We start from the raw sequence: 21210 nt of genomic DNA on the forward strand, positions 1-21210 counted from the left end.
CCCTTCCCCACACACTGAAACCCTTCTCCACACACTGAAACCTCTTCCCCACAAACTTAAACCGCTTCCACACACACTGAAAACCCTTCCACACACACTGAAACCTCTTCCACACACACTGAAACCCCTTCCCCACACGCTGAAATCCCTTCCACACACACTGAAGCTCAATCCCCACATACTGAAACGCTTCCCCACACACTGAAACCTCTTTCCCACACACTGAAAGCTCTTCGCCACAGACTGAAACCCTTCCCCACAAACTGTAATCCCTTCCCCAAACACTGAAACCCCTTCCCCACTCACTGAAACCTCTTCCCCACACACTGAAACCCCTTCCCCACAGACTGAAACCACTTCCCAACACACTAAAACCTCTTCCCCTCACACTGAAAACTCTTCCCCACACAATGAAACACCTTATCCACACACTGAAACCCCTTCCCCACACACTGAATCCTCTTCCCCACACACAGAAACCTCTTCCCACCACACTGAAACCCCTTCCCCGCACACTGAAACCCCTTCCCCACACACTGAAACCCATCCCCACACACTGAAACCTCTTCCCCACACACTGAAAAAGCTTCCCCAAACACTGAAATCCATCCCCAGACACTGAAACACATCCCCACACACTGAAACCCCTTCCCCACACACTGAAACCTCTTTCCCACACACTGAAAGCTCTTCCCCACAGACTGAAACCCTTCCCCACAAACTGTAATCCCTTCCCCGCACACTGAAACCCCTTCCCCACTCACTGAAACCCCTTCCACACAAACTGTAACACCTTACTCGCACACTGAAAACCCTTCCCCGCACACTGAAACCCTTCCCCACACGCTGAACCCCCTTCCCCACACGCTGAAACCCCTTCCATACACACTGAAACCTCTTCCACATGCACTGAAACCCCTTCCGCACACACTGATACCCATCCCCACACACTGAAACCCATCCCCACACTCTGAATCCAATCCCCACACAATGAAACCCATCCCCTAACACTGAAACCTCTTCCCCACACACTGAAACCTCTTCCCCACACGATGAAACCCCTTCCCCACACGCTGAAACCCCTTCCACACACACTGAAACCCATTCCCCACACACTGAAACCCATCCCCACAGACTGAAACCTCTTCCCCACACACTGAAACCCATCCCCACAAACTGAAACCTCTTCCCACACACAGAAACCCCTCCCTACACGCTGAAACCCCTTCCCCACACGCTGAAACCTATTCCACATACACTGAAAACCCTTCCACACACACTGAAACCTCTTCCACACACACTGAAACCCCTTCCCCACACACTGAAACCCTTTCCACACACACTGAAGCCCCTTCCCCACATACTGAAACTCTTCCCCACACACTGAAACCCTTCTCCACTCACTGAAACCTCTTCCCCACACACTGAAACATCTTTCACTCACACTGAAACACATCCCCACACACTGAAACCTCTTCCCCAAACACTGAAACCTCTTCACCCACACACTGAAACCCCTTCCGCACACACTGAAACACCTTCCACACACACTGAAACCCCTTGTACACACACTTATACCTCTTCCACACACACTGAAACCTCTTCCCCACACACTGAATCCCTTCCCCACACACTGAAACCCATCCCCACACACTGAAACATCTTCCCCACACACTGAAACCCCTTCCCCACACACTGAAACCCCTTCCCCACACACTGAAAACTCTTCATCAAAAACTGAAACCCATCCCCACAGACAGAAACCACTTCCCAACTCACTAAAACTTCTTCCCCACACAGTGAAAACACTACCCCACACACTGAAACCCCTTATCCACACAGTGAAACCCATTCCCCACACAATGAAACCTCTTCCCCACACACTGAAACCTCTTCCCCAAGGGCAGAAACACCTTCCCCACACACTGAAACCCATCCCCACACACTGAAACCTCATCCCCACACACTGAAACCCCTTCCCCACACACTGAACCCCATCCACACACACTGAAAACCATCCCCATACACTAAAACCTCTTCCACACACACTGAAACACCTTCCCCACACAATGAAACCCATCCCCACACACTGAACCCCCTTCCCCACACACTGAAACCCATCCCCACACACTGAAACCCTTCCCCACACACTGAAACCCCTCCCACGCACTGAAACCTCTTCGCCACAGACTGAAACCACTTCCCCACACACTGAAACCCCTTCCTCACGCTCTGAAACCTCTTCCACACACACTGAAACCTCTTCCCCACGCACTGAAACCTCTTCCCCACACACTGAAACATCTTCCCCACACACTGAAACCCCTTCCCCGCACACTGAAACCTCTTCCCCACACACTGAATGCCCTTCACCACACACTGAAACCCCTTCCCCACACACTGAAACCTCTTCCCCACAAAACCGAAACCACTTCCCCACAGTCAGAAACCCCTTCCCCACAATCTGAAACCTCTTCCCAACACACTGAAATCTCTTCCCCACACACTGAAACCACTTCCCCACACACTGAAACCCCTTCCCCACACACTGAAACATCTTCCCCACACACTGAAACCCCTTCCCCACAGACTGAAACCCCTTAACCACACACTGAAACCCATCCCCGCACACAGTAATCTCTTCCCCACACACTGATACCCCTTCCCCACACACTGAAACATCGTCCCCGCAAACTGAAACCTCTTCCCCACACACTGAAACCTCTTCCCCACACACAGAAACTCTTCCCTACACGCTGAAACCCCTTCCCCACACACTGAAAACCCTTCCACACACACTGAAACCTCTTCCACACACACTGAAACCCCTTGCACACACGCTGAAACCCCTTCCACACACACTGAAGCCCCTTCCACACATACTGAAAACCTTCCCCACACACTGAAACCCTTCTCCACAAACTGAAACCTTTTCCCCACAAACTGAAACCGCTTCCACACACACTGCAAACCCTTCCACAAACACTGAAACCTCTTCCACACACACTGAAAGCCATTCCCCACACGCTGAAATCCCTTCCACACACACTGAAGCACATTCCCCACATACTGAGACGCTTCCCCACACACTGAAACCCTTCTCCACACACTGAAACCACTTCCCCACACACTGAAACATCTTTCACTCACACCGAAACCCATCCCCACACACTGAACCCTCTTCCCCACTAACTGAAACCTCTTCCCCACACACTGAAACCCCTTCCGCACACACTGAAACCCCTTCCACACATACTGAAACCCCTTGCACACACACTTAAACCTCTTCCACACACACTGAAACCTCTTCCCCACACACTGAAACCTTTCCCCACACACACTGAAACCCATCTCCACACACTGAAATATCTTCCCCACACACTGAAACGCCTTCCCCACACACTGAAACCCCATCCCCTCACACTGAAACCTCTTCCCCACACACTGAAACCCCTTCCCCACAGACTGAAACCACTTCCCAACACACTAAAACCTCTTCCCTTCACACTGAAAACTCTTCCCCACACACTGAAACCCCTTATCCACACACTGAATCCCCTTCCCCACACACTGAATCCTCTTCCCCACACACAGAAACCTCTTCCCACCACACTGAAACCCCTTCCCCGCACACTGAAACCCCTTCCCCACACACTGAAACCCATCCCCACACACTGAAACACATCCCCACACACTGAAACCCCTTCCCCACACACTGAAACCTCTTCCCCACAGAATGAAACCCCTTATCCAAACACTGAAACCCATCCCTACACACTGAAACACATCCCCACACACTGAAACATCATCCCCACAAACTGAAACCTCTTCCCCACAGACTGAAACCCCTTCCCCACACACTGAAACACATCCCCACACACTGAAACCTCTTCCCCACACACTGAAACCCCTTCCCCACACACTGAAACCCATCCCCACACACTGAAACCCCTTCCCCACACACTGAAATCCCTTCCCCACACACTGAAACCTCTTCCCCACACACTGAAACCACTTCCACACAGACTGAAGCCACTTCCCCACTCTCAGAAACCTCTTTTCCACACACTGAAACCCCTTCCCCACACGCTGAAACCCCTTCCTCACGCTCTGAAACCTCTTCCACACACACTGAAACCTCTTCCCCACGCACTGAAACCTCTTCCCCACTCACTGAAACATCTTCCCCACACACTGAAACCCCTTCCCCGCACACTGAAACCTCTTCCCCACACACTGAATCCCCTTCACCACACACTGAAACTCCTTCCCCACACACTGAAACCTCTTCCCCAAAAAACCGAAACCACTTCCCCACAGTCAGAAACCCCTTCCCCACAATCTGAAACCTCTTCCCAACACACTGAAATCTCTTCCCCACACACTGAAACCACTTCCCCACACACTGAAACCCCTTCCCCACACACTGAAACATCTTCCCCACACACTGAAACCCCTTCCCCACAGACTGAAACCCCTTAACCAGACACTGAAACCCATCCCCGCACACTGTAATCTCTTCCCCACACACTGATACCCCTTCCCCACACACTGAAACATCTTCCCCGCAAACTGAAACCTCTTCCCCACACACTGAAACCTCTTCCCCACACACTGAAACCTCTTCCCCACACACAGAAACCCTTCCCTACACGCTGAAACACCTTCCCCACACACTGAAAACCATTCCACACACACTGAAACCTTTTCCACACACACTGAAACCCCTTCCCCACACGCTGAAACCCCTTCCACACACACTGAAGCCCCTTCCCCACATACTGAAACCCTTCCCCACACACTGAAACCCTTCTCCACACACTGAAACCACTTCGCCCACACACTGAAACATCTTTCACTCACACCGAAACCCATCCCCACAAACTGAAACCTCTTCCCCACACGCTGAAACCCCTTCCGCACACACTGAAACCCCTTCCACACACACTGAAACCCCTTGCACACACACTTAAACCTCTTCCACACACACTGAAACCTCTTCCCCACACACTGAATCCTTTCCCCACACACTGAAACCCCTTCCCCACACACTGAAACCCCTTCCCCTCACACTGAAACCTCTTCCCCACACACTGAAACCCCTTCCCCACAGACTGAAACCACTTCCCAACACACTAAAACCTCTTCCCCTCACACTGAAAACTCTTCCCCACACACTGAAACCCCTTATCCACACACTGAAACCCCTTCCCCACACATTGAATCCTCTTCCCCACACACAGAAACCTCTTCCCACCACACTGAAACCCCTTCCCCACACACTGAAACCCATCCCCACACACTGAAACCTCTTCCCCACACACTGAAACCCCTTCCCCAAACACTGAAACCCATCCCCAGACACTGAAACACATCCCCACACACTGAAACCCCTTCCCCACACACTGCAACATCTTTCCCACACACTGAAAGCTCTTCCCCCAGACTGAAAGCCTTCCCCACAAACTGTAATCCCTTCCCCGCACACTGAAACCCCTTCCCCACTCACTGAAACCCATTCCACACAAACTGAAACACCTTCCTCGCACACTGAAAACCCTTCCCCGCACACTGAAACCCTTCCCCACACGCTGAACCCCCTTCCCCACACGCTGAAACCCCTTCCATACACACTGAAACCTCTTCCACATGCACTGAAAACCCTTCCCCACACACTGAAACCCATCCCCACACTCTGAATCCAATCCCCACACAATGAAACCCAACCCCTAACACAGAAACCTCTTCCCCACAAACTGAAACCTCTTCCCCACTCGCTGAAACCCCTTCCCCACACGCTGAAACCCCTTCCACACACACTGAAACCCATTCCCCACACACTGAAACCCATCCCCAAAGACTGAAACCTCTTCCCCACACACTGAAACCCATCCCCACATACTGAAACTCTTCCCCACACACAGAAACCCTTCCCTACACGCTGAAACCCCTTCCCCACACGCTGAAACCTATTCCACATACACTGAAAACCCTTCCACACACACTGAAACCTCTTCCACACACACTGAAACCCCTTCCCCACACACTGAAACCCCTTCCACACACACTGAAGCCCCTTCCCCACATACTGAAACTCTTCCCCACACACTGAAACCCTTCTCCACTCACTGAAACCTCTTCCCCACACACTGAAACATCTTTCACTCACACATAAACACATCCCCACACACTGAAACCTCTTCCCCAAACACTGAAACCTCTTCCCCCACACACTGAAACCCCTTCCGCACACCCTGAAACACCTTCCACACACACTGAAACCCCTTGCACACACACTTATACCTCTTCCACACACACGGAAACCTCTTCCCCACCAACTGAATCCCTTCCCCACACACTGAAACCCATCCCCACACACTGAAACATCTTCCCCACACACTGAAAACTCTTCCCCAAAAACTGAAACCCATCCCCAAGGACAGAAACCACTTCGCAACACACTAAAACTTCTTCCCCACACACTGAAAACACTACCCCACACACTGAAACCCCTTATCCACACACTGAAACCCATTCCCCACACACTGAAACCTCTTCCCCACACACTGAAACCACCTACACACAGACTGAAACCCCTTCCCCACACTCAGAAACCTCTTTTCCACACACTGAAACCCCTTCCCCACAGACTGAAACAACTTCCCAACACACTAAAACCTCTTCCCCTCACACTGAAAACTCTTTCCCACACACTGAAACCCCTTTTCCCACACTGAAACCCCTTCCCCACACACTGAATCCTCTTCCCCACACACAGAAATCTCTTCCCACCACACTGAAACCCCTTCCCCGCACACTGAAACCCCTTCCCCACACACTGAAACCCATCCCCACACAATGAAACCTCTTCCCCACACACTGAAACCCCTTCCCCAAACACTGAAACCCATCCCCAGACACTGAAACACATCCCCACACGCTGAAACCCCTTCCACACACACTGAAACCCCTTCCCCACACGCTGAAACCCCTTCCACACACACTGAAGCCCCTTCCCCACATACTGAAACCCTTCCCCACACACTGAAACCCTTCTCCACACACTGAAACCACTTCGCCCACACACTATAACATCTTTCACTCACACCGAAACCCATCCCCACACACTGAAACCTCTTCCTCACAAACTGAAACCTCTTCCCCACACGCTGAAACACCTTCCGCACACACTGAAACCCCTTCCACACACACTGAAACCCCTTGCACACACACTTAAACCTCTTCCACACACACTGAAACCTCTTCCCCACACACTGAATCCTTTCCCCACACACTGAAACCCATCTCCACACACTGAAACATCTTCCCCACACACTGAAACCCCTTCCCCACACACTGAAACCCCTTCCCCTCACACTGAAACCTCTTCCCCACACACTGAAACCCCTTCCCCACAGACTGAAACCACTTCCCAACACACTAAAACCTCTTCCCCTCACACTGAAAACTCTTCCCCACACACTGAAACCCCTTATCCACACACTGAAACCCCTTCCCCACACATTGAATCCTCTTCCCCACACACAGAAACCTCTTCCCACCACACTGAAACCCCTTCCCCACACACTGAAACCCATCCCCACACACTGAAACCTCTTCCCCACACACTGAAACCCCTTCCCCAAACACTGAAACCCATCCCCAGACACTGAAACACATCCCCACACACTGAAACCCCTTCCCCACACACTGCAACATCTTTCCCACACACTGAAAGCTCTTCCCCCAGACTGAAAGCCTTCCCCACAAACTGTAATCCCTTCCCCGCACACTGAAACCCCTTCCCCACTCACTGAAACCCATTCCACACAAACTGAAACACCTTCCTCGCACACTGAAAACCCTTCCCCGCACACTGAAACCCTTCCCCACACGCTGAACCCCCTTCCCCACACGCTGAAACCCCTTCCATACACACTGAAACCTCTTCCACATGCACTGAAAACCCTTCCCCACACACTGAAACCCATCCCCACACTCTGAATCCAATCCCCACACAATGAAACCCATCCCTTAACACAGAAACCTCTTCCCCACAAACTGAAACCTCTTCCCCACTCGCTGAAACCCCTTCCCCACACGCTGAAACCCCTTCCACACACACTGAAACCCATTCCCCACACACTGAAACTCTTCCCCACACACAGAAACCCTTCCCTACACGCTGAAACCCCTTCCCCACACGCTGAAACCTATTCCACATACACTGAAAACCCTTCCACACACACTGAAACCTCTTCCACACACACTGAAACCCCTTCCCCACACACTGAAACCCCTTCCACACACACAGAAGCCCCTTCCCCACATACTGAAACTCTTCCCCACACACTGAAACCCTTCTCCACTCACTGAAACCTCTTCCCCACACACTGAAACATCTTTCACTCACACATAAACACATCCCCACACACTGAAACCTCTTCCCCAAACACTGAAACCTCTTCCCCCACACACTGAAACCCCTTCCGCACACCCTGAAACACCTTCCACACACACTGAAACCCCTTGCACACACACTTATACCTCTTCCACACACACGGAAACCTCTTCCCCACCAACTGAATCCCTTCCCCACACACTGAAACCCATCCCCACACACTGAAACATCTTCCCCACACACTGAAAACTCTTCCCCAAAAACTGAAACCCATCCCCAAGGACAGAAACCACTTCGCAACACACTAAAACTTCTTCCCCACACACTGAAAACACTACCCCACACACTGAAACCCCTTATCCACACAGTGAAACCCATTCCCCACACACTGAAACCTCTTCCCCACACACTGAAACCTCTTCCCCACAGGCAGAAACACCTTCCCCACACACTGAAACCCATCCCCACACACTGAAACCTCATCCCCAAACACTGAAACCCCTTCCCCACACACTGAACCCCATCCCCACACACGGAAACCCATCCCCACACACTAAAACCTCTTCCACACACACTGAAACACCTTCCCCAGACAATGAAACCCATCCCCACACACTGAAACCCCTTCCCCACACACTGAAACCCATCCCCACACACTGAAACCCTTCCCCACACACTGAAACCCCTTCCCACGCACTGAAACATCTTCGCCACAGACTGAAACCACTTCCCCACACACTGAAACCCCTTCCTCACGCTCTGAAACCTCTTCCACACACACTGAAACCTCTTCCCCACGCACTGAAACCTCTTCCCCACACACTGAAACATCTTCCCCACACACTGAAACCCCTTCCCCGCACACTGAAACCTCTTCCCCACACACTGAATCCCCTTCACCACACACTGAAACCCCTTCCCCACACACTGAAACCTCTTCCCCACAAAACCGAAACCACTTCCCCACAGTCAGAAACCTCTTCCCCACAATCTGAAACCTCTTCCCAACACACTGAAATCTCTTCCCCACACACTGAAACCACTTCCCCACACACTGAAACCCTTTCCCCACACACAGAAACATCCTCCCCACACACTGAAACCCCTTCCCCACAGACTGAAACCCCTTAAGCACACACTGAAACCCATCCCGGCACACTTTAATCTCTTCCCCACTCACTGATACCCCTTCCCCACATACTGAAACATCTTCCCCTCAAACTGAAACCTCTTCCCCACACACTGAAACCTCTTCCCCACACACAGAAACCCTTCCCTACACGCTGAAACCCCTTCCCCACACACTGAAAACCCTTCCACACACACTGAAACCTCTTCCACACACACTGAAACCCCTTGCCCACACGCTGAAACCCATTCCACACACACTGAAGCCCCTTCCCCACATACTGAAACCCTTCCCCACACACTGAAACCCTTCTCCACACACTGAAACCTTTTCCCCACAAACTGAAACCGCTTCCACACACACTGAAAACCCCTTCCACACACGCTGAAATCCCTTCCACACACATTGAAGCTCATTCCCCACATACTGAAACGCTTCCCCACACACTGAAACCCTTCTCCACACACTGAAACCACTTCCCCACACACTGAAACATCTTTCACTCACACCGAAAACCATCCCCACATACTGAAACCTCTTCCCCACAAACTGAAACCTCTTCCCCACACACTGAAACCCCTTCCGCACACACTGAAACCCCTTCCACACACACTGAAACCCCTTGCACACACACTTAAACCTCTTCCACACACACTGAACCCTCTTCCCCACACTCTGAAATCTTTCCCCACACACTGAAACCCATCTCCACACACTGAAACATCTTCCCCACACACTGAAACTCCTTCCCCACACACTGAAACCCTTCCCCACACACTGAAACCCCTTCCCCACACACTGAAAACCCTTCCCCACACACTGAAACCCTTCCCCGCACACTGAAACCCCTTCCCCACATAGTGAAACCCCTTCCCCATACACTGAAACACCTTCCCCACACACTGAAACCCCTTCCGCACACAGTTAAACAATTCCCCACACACTGAAACCCCTTCCCCACACACTGAAACCCATTACCTACACACTGAAAAGCCTTCCGCACACAATGAACCACCTGCCCCACACAATGAAACACATTCCCCACACACTGAATCCCCTTCCCCACACACTGAAACCCCTTCCGCACGCACTGAAACACCTTCCCAACTCACTGAAACCCCTTCCGCACACAGTGAAAACCTTCCCCACACACTGAAACCACTTCCCCACACACTGAAACCCATTCCCTATACACTGAAACGCCTTCCGCACGCAATGAAACACCTTCCGCACACAGTGAAACCCTTTCCCACATACTGAAACCCCTTCCCAACACACTGAAACCCTTCCCCACACACTGAAACCCCTTCCCCACACACTGAAACCCTTTCGCCACACAGTGAAACACCTTCCCCACACACTGAAACACCTTGCCCACACACTGAAACACCTTCCTCACACACACTGAAAACCCTTCCAACACCCTGAGATCCCTTCACCATTCACTGAAACACCTTCACCACACACTGAAACAACTTCCCCACACACTGAAACCCCTTCTGCACACATTGAAACACCTTCCCCACAGACTGAAACCCTTCCCCACACACTGAAACACCTTCCCCACATACTGAAACTATTTCCCACACACTGAAACACCTTCCCCACACACTGAAACCCATTCCCCACACAGTGAAACACCTTCCCCACACACTGAAACCCCATCCCCACACACTGAAACACATCGCCACACACTGAAACACCTTCCACACACACTGAAACCCCTTCCCTACAGACTGAAACCCTTCCCCAAACACGGAGACCCATTCACCACACACTGAAACACATTCCCCACACACTGAAACCCTTCCCCACACACAAACACATTCCCCACACACAGAAACCCCTTCCCCACACATTGAAACACCTTCCGCATACACTGAAACCCCGTCCCCACACACTGTAACCCTTCCCCACACAAAGCAACACTTCCCCACTCACTGAAACCCCTTCCTCACAAACTGAAACCCCTTCCCCACACACTGAAACCCTTCCCCGCACACTGAAACACCTTCCCCACATAGTGAAAACCCTTCCCCACACACTGAAACACCTTCCCTACACACTGAAACCCCTTCCGCACACAGTGAAACCCTTCCCCACACACTGAAAACCCTTCCCCACACACTGAAACCCTTCCCCACACACTGAAACCCCTTCCCCACATAGTGAAACGCCTTCCCCACACACTGAAACACCTTCCCCACACACAGAAACCCCTTCCGCACACAGTTAAACAATTCCCCACACACTGAAACCCCTTCCACACACACTGAAACCCATTCCCTACACATGGAAACGCCTTCTGCACACAATGAAACACCATCCCCAGACAATGAAACACATTCCCCGCACGCTGAATCCCCTTCCCCACACACTGAATACCCTTCCGCACACAATGAAACACCTTCCCCACACACAGAATCCCCATCCCCACACACTGAAACACCTTCCGCAAACACTGAAACCCCTTCCGCACGCACTGAAACACCTTCCCAACACACTGAAACCCCTTCCCCACACAGTGAAACCCCTTCCCCACACACTGAAACTTCTTCCGCACACACTGAAACATCTTCCCCACACACTGAAGCCACTTCCCCACACACTGAAACCCATTCCGCACACAGTGAAACCCTTCCCCACACACAGAATCCCCATCCCCACACACTGAAACCACTTCCCCGCCAACTGAAACCCTTCCCCACACACTGAAACCCCTTCGCCACACACACTGAAACATCTTTCCCACACACTGAAACACCTTCCCGACACACAGAAACCACTTCCCCACACACTGAAACAGCTTCCCCACTCACTGAAACCCCTTCCCCACACACTGAAACACCTTCCCCACACATTGAAACTTCTTCCCCACACACAGAATCCCCATCCCCACACACTGAAACCACTTCCCCACACAGTGGAACCCTTCCCCACACACTGATACAGCTTCCCCACACACTGAAAAAAACCCTTCCCCACACACTGAAACACCTTCGCCACACATTGAAACCCCTTCCCCACACTCTGAAACCGCTTCCCCAGAAACTGAAACAACTTCCCCACACACAGAAACCCCTTCTCCATGCACTGAAACCCCTTCCCCACACACTGAAACCCCTTCGGCACACGATAAAACACATCCATACAAACTGAAACCCCTTCCCCACACACTGAAACCCCTTCCCCACACCCTTAAACACTTCCCCACACCCTGAAATACCTTCCCGGCACACCAAAACCACTTGCGCACTCATTGAAACCCATCCCCACACACTGAAAACCATCCCCACACAATGATAACCATCCCCACACACTGAAACACCTTCCCCACACACTGAAATCCTTCCCCACACACTGAAACACATCCCCACACACTGAAACACATCCCCACACACTGAAACACCTTCCCCACACACTGAAACCCCTTCCCCACACACTAAAACACCTGCCCCACTCACTGAAACACCTTCCCCACACACTGAAATACCATCCCCACACACTGAAACACCTTTCCCACACTCTGAAACCCCTTCCCCACACACTGGAATCCTACCCCACACACTGACACACCTTCCCCTGACACTGAAAATCCTTCCGCGTACACTGAAATCAATCCCCACAAACTGAAACCCATCCCCACACACTGAAACCCCTTCCCCATACACTGAAACCCCTTCCCCACACACTGAAACACCTTCCCCACACACTGAAACACCTTCCCCACACACTGAAACCCCTTCCCCACACACTGAAACCCCTTCCCCACGCACTGAAACACCTTCCCCGCACACTGAAACACCTTCCACGCACAATGAAACCCATCCCCACAAACTGAAACCCATCCCCACACACTGAAACCCCTTCCCCATACACTGAAACCCCTTCCCCACACACTGAAACACCTTCTCCACACACTGAAACACCTTCCCCACACACTGAAACCCCCTCCGCACAAACTGAAACCTATCCACACACACTGAAGCCCATCCCTACACACTGAAACCCATCCCCACACACTGAAACACCTTCCCCACACACTGAAAACATTCCCCACACACTGAAACACATCCCCACACACTGAAACACATCCCCACACACTGAAATTCATCCCCATACACTGAAATTCATCCCCACACTCTGAAACACCTTCCCCACACACTGAAACCCTTCCCCACACAATGAAACACATCCCCACACATTAAACCCTTCCAAACACACTGAAACACATTCCCCACACACTGAAACCCCTTCCCCACACACTGAAACCCCTTCCCCACACACTGAAACGCCTTCTGCACTCACTGAAACCCCTTCCGCACACACTGAATCACCTTCCCCACAGACTGAAAGCCCTTCCCCACACACTGAAACCCCTTCCCCACATACTGAAACCCCTTCCCCAAACACTGAAACCCCTTCCCCACACACTGAAACCCCTTCCGCACACAATGAAACACCTTCCCCACACACTGAAACCCCTTCCCCACGCACTGAAACACCTTCTGCACACGCTGATACCCCTTCCCCACACACTGAAACACCTTCCCAACACACTGAAACACCTTCCCCACACACTGAAACACTTCCCCACACACTGAAACCCCCTCCGCACAAACTGAAACCTATCCACACACACTGAAGCCCATCCCTACACACTGAAACCCATCCCCACACACTGAAACACCTTCCCCACACACTGAAAACATTCCCCACACACTGAAACACATCCCCACACACTGAAACACATCCCCACACACTGAAATTCATCCCCATACACTGAAATTCATCCCCACACTCTGAAACACCTTCCCCACACACTGAAACCCTTCCCCACACAATGAAACACATCCCCACACATTAAACCCTTCCAAACACACTGAAACACATTCCCCACACACTGAAACCCCTTCCCCACACACTGAAACCCCTTCCCCACACACTGAAACGCCTTCTGCACTCACTGAAACCCCTTCCGCACACACTGAGTCACCTTCCTCACAGACTGAAAGCCCTTCCCCACACACTGAAACCCCTTCCCCACATACTGAAACCCCTTCCCCAAACACTGAAACCCCTTCCCCACACACTGAAACCCCTTCCGCACACAATGAAACACCTTCCCCACACACTGAAACCCCTTCCCCACGCACTGAAACACCTTCTGCACACGCTGATACCCCTTCCCCACACACTGAAACACCTTCCCAACACACTGAAACACCTTCCCCACACACTGAAACCGCTTCCTCACACACTGAAACAACTTCCGCACACACTGAAACACCTTCCCCACACACTGAAACCGCATCCCCACACACTGAAACCCCTTCCGCACACAGTGAATTCCTTCCCCACACACTGAAAACCCTTCCCCACACACTGAAACACTTCCCCACACACTGAAACCCCTTCCCCACACACTGAAACGCATCCCCACACACTAAAACACTTCCCCACACACTGAAACCCCTTCCCCATACACTGAAACGCATCCCCACACACTGAAACCCCTTCCCCACACACTGAAACACCTTTCCCACACACTGAAACACCATCCCCACACATTGAAACCCCTTCCGCACTCACTGAAACACATTCCCTTCACACTGAAACCCTTCCCCACAAACTGAAACCCCTTCCGCACACACTGAAACCCCTTCCCCACACACTGAATCCCCTTCCCCACACACTGAAACACCTTCCCCACACACTGAAACCACATCCCCACACACTGAAACCTCTTCCGCACACAGTGAAATCCTTCCCCACACACTGAAAACCCTTCCCCACACACTGAAACACATCCCCACACACTGAAACCCCTTCCCCACACACTGAAGCCCATCCCTACACACTGAAACCCATCCCCACACACTGAAACACCTTCCCCACACACTGAAAACATTCCCCACACACTGAAACACATCCCCACACACTGAAACACATCCCCACACACTGAAATTCATCCCCATACACTGAAATTCATCCCCACACTCTGAAACACCTTCCCCACACACTGAAACCCTTCCCCACACAATGAAACACATCCCCACACATTAAACCCTTCCAAACACACTGAAACACATTCCCCACACACTGAAACCCCTTCCCCACACACTGAAACCCCTTCCCCACACACTGAAACGCCTTCTGCACTCACTGAAACCCCTTCTGCACACACTGAATCACCTTCCCCACAGACTGAAAGCCCTTCCCCACACACTGAAACCCCTTCCCCACATACTGAAACCCCTTCCCCAAACACTGAAACCCCTTCCCCACACACTGAAACCCCTTCCGCACACAATGAAACACCTTCCCCACACACTGAAACCCCTTCCCCACGCACTGAAACACCTTCTGCACACGCTGATACCCCTTCCCCACACACTGAAACACCTTCCCAACACACTGAAACACCTTCCCCACACACTGAAACCGCTTCCTCACACACTGAAACAACTTCCGCACACACTGAAACACCTTCCCCACACACTGAAACCGCATCCCCACACACTGAAACCCCTTCCGCACACAGTGAATTCCTTCCCCACACACTGAAAACCCTTCCCCACACACTGAAACACTTCCCCACACACTGAAACCCCTTCCCCACACACTGAAACGCATCCCCACACACTAAAACACTTCCCCACACACTGAAACCCCTTCCCCATACACTGAAACGCATCCCCACACACTGAAACCCCTTCCCCACACACTGAAACACCTTTCCCACACACTGAAACACCATCCCCACACATTGAAACCCCTTCCGCACTCACTGAAACACATTCCCTTCACACTGAAACCCTTCCCCACAAACTGAAACCCCTTCCGCACACACTGAAACCCCTTCCCCACACACTGAATCCCCTTCCCCACACACTGAAACACCTTCCCCACACACTGAAACCACATCCCCACACACTGAAACCCCTTCCGCACACAGTGAAATCCTTCCCCACACACTGAAAACCCTTCCCCACACACTGAAACACTTCCCCACACACTGAAACCCCTTCCCCACACACTGAAACGCATCCCCACACACTGAAACCCCTTCCCCACACACTGAAACACCTTTCCCACACACTGAAACACCATCCCCACACATTGAAACCCCTTCCGCACTCACTGAAACACATTCCCTTCACACTGAAACACTTCCCCACAAACTGAAACCCCTTCCGCACACACTGAAACCCCTTCCCCACACACTGAATCCCCTTCCCCACACACTGAAACCCCGTCCCCACACACTGTAACCCTTCCCCACACACTGAAACCAGTTCCCCACACACTGAAACCCCTTCCCCACACACTGAAACCCCTTTCCCACACACTGAATCCCTTCCCCACACACCGAAACCCCTTCCCCACAACTGAAACCCTTCCCCACAAACTGAAACCGTTCCCCACGCACTGAAACCCCTTCCCCACATACTGAAACCCCTTCCCCACACACTGAAACCCCTTCCGCACACAGTTAAACAATTCCCCACACACTGAAACCCCTTCCCCACACACTGAAACCCCTTCCCTACACACTGCATCCCCTTCCGCACATAATAAAACCCCTTCCCCGCACAATGAAACACCTTCCCCTCAAACTGAATCCCCTTCCCCACACACTGAAACCCCTTCCGCACACAATGAAACACCTTCCCCACACACTGAAACCCCTTCCCCACGCACTGAAACACCTTCTGCACACACTGATACCCCTTCCCCACACACTGAAACACCTTCCCAACACACTGAAACCGCTTCCTCACACACTGAAACCACTTCCGCACACACTGAAACACCTTCCCCACACACTGAAACCACATCCCCACACACTGAAACCCCTTCCGCACACAGTGAAATGCTTCCCCACACACTGAAACCCTTCCCCACACACTGAAACCCCTTCCCCACACACTGAAACGCATCCCCACACACTGAAACCCCTTCCCCACACACTGAAATACATCCCCACACACTGAAACACCTTCCCCACACACTGAAACCCCTTCAGCATAACGTGAAACCCTTCCCCACATACTGAAACCCCTTCCCCACACACTGAAACACATCCCCACACAGAGAAACCCCTTCCCCACAGACTGAAACCACTTCCACGCACACTGAAACACCTTCCCCACACAGTGAAACCCTTCCCCACACACTGAAACCCCTTCCGCACACACTGAAACCCCTTCCGCACACACTGAAACACCTTTCCCACACACTGAAACCCCTTCCCCACACTCTGAAAACCCTTCCCCACACACTGAAACCCCTTCCGCACACACTGAAACCCCTTCCGCACACACTGAAACACCTTTCCCACACACTGAAACCCCTTCCCCACACTCTGAAAACCCTTCCCCACACACTGAAACCCCTTCCCCACACACTGAAACACCTTCCCCACTCTTTGAAACACCTTCCCCACACACTGCAACCCCTTCCGCACACAGTGAAACCCCTTCCGCACACTTTGAAACCCCTTCCCCACACACTGAAACCCCTTACCCACAGACTGCAAAACATCCCCACACACTGAAACACTTTCCCCACACACTGAAAAACCTTCCCCACACACTGAAACCCCTTCCCCACACACTGCAACCCCTTCCCCACACACTGAAACACATCCCCACATACATAAACACCTTCCCCACACACTGAAACCCCTTCTGCACACACTGAAACCCATCCCTACACACTGAAAACCATCCCCACACACTGAAACACCTTCCCCACACAGTGAAACCGTTCCCCACACAAAGAAGCACATCACCACACACAGAAACACCGTCCCCACACACTGAAACCCCTTCCCCACACACTGAAACACCTTCCCCACACACGGAAACCACATCCCCACACACTGAAACCCCTTCCGCACACAGTGAAATCCTTCCCCACACACTGAAAACCCTTCCCCACACACTGAAACACTTCCCCACACACTGAAACCCCTTCCCCACACACTGAAACGCATCCCCACACACTGAAACCCCTTCCCCACACACTGAAACACATCCCCACACACTGAAACACCTTCCCCACGCACTGAAACCCCTTCGGCATAACGTGAAACCCCTTCCCCACACACTGAAACACATCCCCACACACTGAAACCCCTTCCCCACACACTGAAACACCTTCCCCACACATTGAAACACCTTCCCCACACACTGAAACCCCTTCCGCACACAGTGAAACCCCTTCCGCATGCTTAGAAACCCCTTCCCCACACACTGAAACCCCTTACCCACAGACTGCAAAACATCCCCACACACTGAAACACTTTCCCCACACACTGAAAAACCTTCCCCACACACTGAAACCCCTTCCCCACACACTGCAACCCCTTCCCCACACACTGAAAAACATCCCCACATACAGAAACACCTTCCCCACACACTGAAACCCCTTCTGCACACACTGAAACCCATCCCCACACACTGAAACCCATCCCTACACACTGAAAACCATCCCCACACACGGAAACACCTTCCCCACACAGTGAAACTGTTCCCCACACACAGAAGCACATCACCACACACAGAAGCACCGTCCCCACACACTGAAACCCCTTCCCCACACACTGAAACACCTTCCCCACACACTGAAACCACATCCCCACACACTGAAACCCCTTCCGCACACAGTGAAATCCTTCCCCACACACTGAAAACCCTTCCCCACACACTGAAACACTTCCCCACACACTGAAACCCCTTCCCCACACACTGAAACGCATCCCCACACACTGAAACCACTTCCCCACACACTGAAACACCTTTCCCACACACTGAAACACCATCCCCACACATTGAAACCCCTTCCACACTCACTGAAACACATTCCCTTCACACTGAAACCCTTCCCCACAAACTGAAACCCCTTCCGCACACACTGAAACCCCTTCCCCACACACTGAATCCCCTTCCCCACACACGGAAACCCCGTCCCCACACACTGTAACCCTTCCCCACACACTGAAACCAGTTCCCCACACACTGAAACCCCTTCCCCACACACTGAAACCCCTTTCCCACACACTGAATCCCTTCCCCACACACCGAAACCCCTTCCCCACAACTGAAACCCTTCCCCACAAACTGAAACCGTTCCCCACGCACTGAAACCCCTTCCCCACATACTGAAACCCCTTCCCCACACACTGAAACCCCTTCCGCACACAGTTAAACAATTCCCCACACACTGAAACCCCTTCCCCACACACTGAAACCCCTTCCCTACACACTGCATCCCCTTCCGCACATAATAAAACCCCTTCCCCGCACAATGAAACACCTTCCCCTCAAACTGAATCCCCTTCCCCACACACTGAAACCCCTTCCGCACACAATGAAACACCTTCCCCACACACTGAAACCCCTTCCCCACACACTGAAACCCCTTCCCCACACACTGAAACACATCCCCACACACTGAAACACCTTCCCCACGCACTGAAACCCCTTTGGCATAACGTGAAACCCTTCCCCACATACTGAAACCCCTTCCCCACATTCTGAAACACATCCCCACACAGAGAAACCCCTTCCCCACAGACTGAAACCACTTCCACGCACACTGAAACACCTTCCCCACACAGTGAAACCCTTCCCCACACACTGAAACCCCTTCCGCACACACTGAAACACCTTCCGCACACACTGAAACACCTTTCCCACACACTGAATCCCATTCCCCACACTCTGAAAACCCTTCCCCACACACTGACACCCCTTCCCCACACACTGCAATACCTTCCCCACACATCGAAACACCTTCCCCACACACTGAAACCCCTTCCGCACACAGTGAAACCCCTTCCGCACACTTTGAAACCCCTTCCGCACACACTGAAACCCCTTCCGCACACACTGAAACACCTTTCCCACACACTGAAACCCCTTCCCCACACTCTGAAAACCCTTCCCCACACACTGAAACCCCTTCCACACACACTGAAACACCTTCCCCACACACTGAAACCCCTTCGGCATAACGTGAAACCCTTCCCCACATACTGAAATCCCTTCCCCACACACTGAAACACATCCCCACACAGAGAAACCCCTTCCCCACAGACTGAAACCACTTCCACGCACACTGAAACACCTTCCCCACACAGTGAAACCGTTCCCCACACACAGAAGCACATCACCACACACAGAAACACCGTCCCCACACACTGAAACCCCTTCCCCACACACTGAAACACCTTCCCCACACACTGAAACCACATCCCCACACACTGAAACCCCTTCCGCACACAGTGAAATCCTTCCCCACACACTGAAAACCCTTCCCCACACACTGAAACACTTCCCCACACACTGAAACCCCTTTCCCACACACTGAAACGCATCTCCACACACTGAAGCCCCTTCCCCACACACTGAAACACATCCCCACACACTGAAACACCTTCCCCACACACTGAAACCCCTTCGGCATAACGTGAAACCCTTCCGCACACACTGAAACCCCTTCCGCACACACTGTAACACCTTTGCCACACACTGAAACCCCTTCCCCACACTCTGAAAACCCTTCCCCACACACTGAAACCCCTTCCGCACACACTGAAACACCTTCCCCACACACTGAAACACCTTCCCCACACATTGAAACACCTTCCCCACACACTGAAACCCCTTCC

The sequence above is a fragment of the Heterodontus francisci genome, chromosome 22 (assembly GCF_036365525.1).
Source record: "Heterodontus francisci isolate sHetFra1 chromosome 22, sHetFra1.hap1, whole genome shotgun sequence".
Taxonomy (NCBI): Eukaryota; Metazoa; Chordata; class Chondrichthyes; order Heterodontiformes; family Heterodontidae; genus Heterodontus; species Heterodontus francisci.